This window comes from Engraulis encrasicolus, chromosome 15, assembly GCF_034702125.1.
Source record: "Engraulis encrasicolus isolate BLACKSEA-1 chromosome 15, IST_EnEncr_1.0, whole genome shotgun sequence".
Lineage (NCBI taxonomy): Eukaryota > Metazoa > Chordata > Actinopteri > Clupeiformes > Engraulidae > Engraulis > Engraulis encrasicolus.
This window is the reverse complement of record NC_085871.1, coordinates 24530906-24535169: the sequence shown is the minus strand read 5'-3', so window position 1 is coordinate 24535169 and position 4264 is coordinate 24530906. Positions and strand designations below refer to the sequence as shown.

General features: G+C 41.4%; 1 long non-coding RNA gene across 2 annotated transcripts; it reads left to right on the top strand.

Annotated features, from left to right (window-relative positions):
- Window positions 1-953: 953 nt before the first annotated feature.
- On the top strand, window positions 954-3579 carry LOC134464523 (uncharacterized). 2 transcript variants are annotated; one of them, XR_010037923.1, is made up of 5 exons: window positions 954-1229; window positions 1970-2084; window positions 2235-2414; window positions 2904-2993; window positions 3464-3579. It is a non-coding gene; the product is annotated as an uncharacterized LOC134464523 (long non-coding RNA). The 2 variants fall into 2 exon arrangements; XR_010037922.1 differs by lacking the exon at window positions 954-1229 and having other exon boundaries at window positions 1629-2084.
- Window positions 3580-4264: the final 685 nt, after the last annotated feature.

Genomic DNA, 4264 nt, shown 5'->3' with positions numbered 1-4264 from the left:
ATCATGTTAATCCTCACACTATAAAGTTTCAAATTAGGCTATGTTTTTTTCTGTGGATCATGCACCATGCCTACCATTCCTCATTTACATAGGCCCTAGTCCAAGTGGGCTAACTGCGACATTAATGCAAAAACAGATGTATATATCCTGCTGGCTATTGTTTTTTTCTTAACTCTCACATTACATTCAGTAATAATAAAAATAAAACTAAATGTCTATTGTGGGGGCCTTAACTCTTTTGAAATATTTTGCTTTGTGTGTGTATGTATGTGTAAAATGTAAGCTAAGTTTTCACTCTTTGTTGAGTCTTGTTCACTCTATATAAAAAAGTACGAGGCCAAATTAATTAGGGCAGTATTCAGGCCAGCAGAACAAATGGAAGGCCTATCATCTAGCCTATCTCCTTCTAAATTTCCCTAGACCTAAAATAAGTGAGATTATGATGCTTTTCGTAGGCCTACATAAAGTTACTGAAATATTCGCGGCTGATATTGTATTTTTATATTACAACATCGCCCGTTTACTTTCTTACCACGTAAGAAAAAGAGACGGTAGTGATGGTGTTTTCCCTCACTGGAGTTGAGACGGACGGCAGATGAGTCTCGAGACTGACGTTGCACCTGTCCATTTCTCATTCATAACTGTCATCTATTTAAACATTCCACGTCTTAAAACATGACCTCATATCAATGATACAGTAAGGAAGGGGATAAGGTACGTTCTACTCTGTTGTGATGCAACGGCGGGGGGCGGGACATCGCCATGTTGGCGGCGGAAGTAGGGAGTAGAGTGCCTTTTTCCATGCTTCTCTATGTGCGACTTAAAGCAATGTACCTCCGAAGCAATTCATACCATGCATGCTCTGTTTCTTTCAAACGATAGTTTCCCGTCCCTTTCAACCACCCCGGTATTCTTTTTTGACCGACCCCTTGTTTGAAAGTGTTATTAAAATAGTTTAAATGACCAATGAGCGCTGTTATCTGGGTTGATTGACAGTTGACATTCTTTAGAATTATTTTTTGATTGACAGGGCGTCGTCAAGGAGACGTTCGACTCAGTCAGTCCCGCGCCGGTGTCGTGCCAAAAAGTCCCTCCAGGGAAGTCCCTACTTTGAACAACTTCATCACGAGTTTGATGGATTATTTCATTGATTCACTTTCCTAATACTTAGGTCTTGTTGTGCCTTTGGATGTACTAATCCGTATTCTGTCGGAAGCTCTGCAGTTTTGGTAAGTAAAATTAAAAAAAAGTACAAGAGCTCTGTGGCTGTATGACCAAAATGACTGAGGTGTACGATATGCTAGCTTGTTATTAGCTCTTGTTGATCAATATGTAAATAGAGCTCTAGCTGTGTTTGGTCTGTCGATTTGTTAAGCAACTTAATTCTAAGTTGAATGTCATTAGTATTATGACCAAAGCGTGTATGTTTTGGCGTGCATCAGATGCATGTGTAGACACCCTCCCTCCGTACCGTAATCTGCAAATAGCTCATCGTACTCCTGTCAACGTCTTCTTGGTGCAAAGATATTGCTTTCTGTAGCTAGCATGCATGGTCGTGTGTGTGTGATTTCACCAGCTGCTATACGGTTGACTCAGAGGAGAGATAAACATTGCCCGAGAACAATATAAACAATTTGTTTAATGCATTTCGAGCACATAATAGACAACCCAGAATTTCCCCTAGCACCACTCAACTACAGGCCTGTTCAAACAATGCAAGGACCGTCTGTACTTGCATGGCCCCGCAGATATTCAATGCCATCGCACTTTATGGCTTTTGAGTAAAAAAAATCGCCTCATTAGAACCAGTTATATAAGGACTGATGGGACATAGGATACGATGCTCTGTCTAGTCAGTTTTGCTGTTTCACTCAAAACATTGCGATCAATGCCACGTCGTCTAAATGGAAGCGGCTGGATGTATTGCGTTGTGTCGTTTGATTAGGTGTGTATCCTGCTTGTCTTTCAGAGCACTTCAGGCGTCGGTGTAACGCTCTTCGCTCAGCATCCAAACCGTGCCACCTCCACCAACAGCCAGAAGATCAGCCGTCGATGGGGCATGCGTTATCACTACCAGAGCAACGGTTAGTAATGTGTCAAACATATACCTGTACTAATGGTATGACACTGTCAAATGTTGCATGTGAAGTGAAATGCCTTACCATTAGCCTATATTCCTGGGAACATCGTGTGTGCCTCATTTGACTTATCTGTAGCTTATTATGTTGTTATAGAGGTGCCATTCCAGTGAGATTTCCACAAAGAGAAGTGTCAAGATAAAAACAGATGCACCACGGACCCTTTCAACCTCAACACCAGTCCAACCAAGGTCAAGTAAAACATCCAGGTTAGAGGAGGAAGAGGACAGCATCACAACACCACCTGACCCTTTGATATCTGGCATTTGGAGAAAGGTAAGTGTCTTGAGCTGATCAATGTTTATAAACAGAATGTTTGGATGCACATAGGCCTAACTTGCTTTTTGTGTCGTCTGATCAGTGTTCAGCAAGTTACTGAAAAGCTGCAATACATTACCGATTACACGTTACTGTCATTTAAAAATTATCCCTCACATCATAATATTACTAAATGTATGTAGGCCATTACAGTTATTTTGCATTACTTCAGTTACTTTAGCCAAAATAATTGCCAAAATATGGATCTGGTGATTTACAAAAGTAATGCATTACATTGTGGTTTCCAAACTTTTTTCCATGTGCACCCCCTTGTACATTTCAATGTGGTTTGCGCAACCCCTAAGTGATGGTCCTCTTGTGGTAGGCCACGCACCCCCAGGGGTGCTCACACCCCAGTTTGGGAAACCTGACCGTAATTAATTACTTTTGTAATGCGTTACCCCCAACACTGCGTTTGATTTGGTGCATATTCTGTTTGTCTTTCAGGGCACATCACAGTCGTCTGTGTGACACCCCCTCGCTGCATGCCAGCACCCAAACCAAACCACCTCCACCACCACCGGTCAGATCATCTCGGTATGCACAGCAGTCTGAGGGGACATTAGTACATATCAATATATCAAAAACATACCTACACTACTGCTATGAGACATGTTATGTGCTTGGGAAGTGAGGTGTACTACCTCCACCACCACCGGTCAGATCATCTCGGTATGCACAGCAGTCTGAGGGGACATTAGTACATATCAATATATCAAAAACATACCTACACTACTGCTATGAGACATGTTATGTGCTTGGGAAGTGAGGTGTACTACTGCTGTTCTAAGCCTAAGCTCTCTGCATGGCTAAGGGGTGGTACGGTCATTGGCACTCGACGTCACATAGGCTGTCTACCCTTGGCCTACATATTCCTGAGAACTTTGCGTGTACCTTATTTGGTTGCTGAAAATCAAGTCTGCACACTAAGCTCTCGTTTCACTTAATGTGATGGTATGATTCTTACATTAATTATTTTGCTATTGGATTTGTGTTTATTGTTACAGCTGAAGATGTGTACAGTACGCTCCTGCCTGCATCCTACCACCACAAGTTCACCCCAGAGGATCTGCTGTCGACCACCATTGTGAAATCGTTGCAATTATGAAACACACTTAATAAATGCTAGTACATCACACACATTTTGTTTCTGAATTGTTTTTCAATATTGGTAACACACTGTTGTTACAACATCTGTTTAGGTCAGGGGTGGGGAACCATGCCTCAAGGGCCGTTTACGGCCCCTCAGGCCATCTTATCCGCTACCCAATATTATTTTAATGTTGTACAGCTTTAAGTCAAATATGATATATATATTTTGTAAAGGCATCTTAGAAATTACATCAGCAATACAATTAAGTTATATTCAAGGGACCAAGAGAAGGTGGGGTCTGTTGTAAAGCTGGCCACCTTCAATATAGGCCAAAAAAGCTGGGGGAAATCCTGTTTTGTGTTCATAGTACGGCCCTTGGAGGACTTACATGGTCGTTGAAGGACTTTGAAGTGGCCCAATGAAAAAGGTACCCTACCCCTGGTTTAGACGAATGTCCAGACAAATGTTAAGAATTGAAGTAATGCATTTCTTAGAAGTGGGAAAGATCGTCCACATAATGATTTGCACGTTTAGAAAGCACACATGTAAGAAGACACTGAAGTCAAGATTTCACTTTAATCTGAATTTCAAGTACTCAAAATACCAGATGGTGTAATTGTCATAGTACTGTATTACCTATGCTTTATAACTGAAAGGTTTTGGGTTGCCTACCGTTTACTTTAGTAATATGATTTAAGAATGAGAAGGGTTTTTT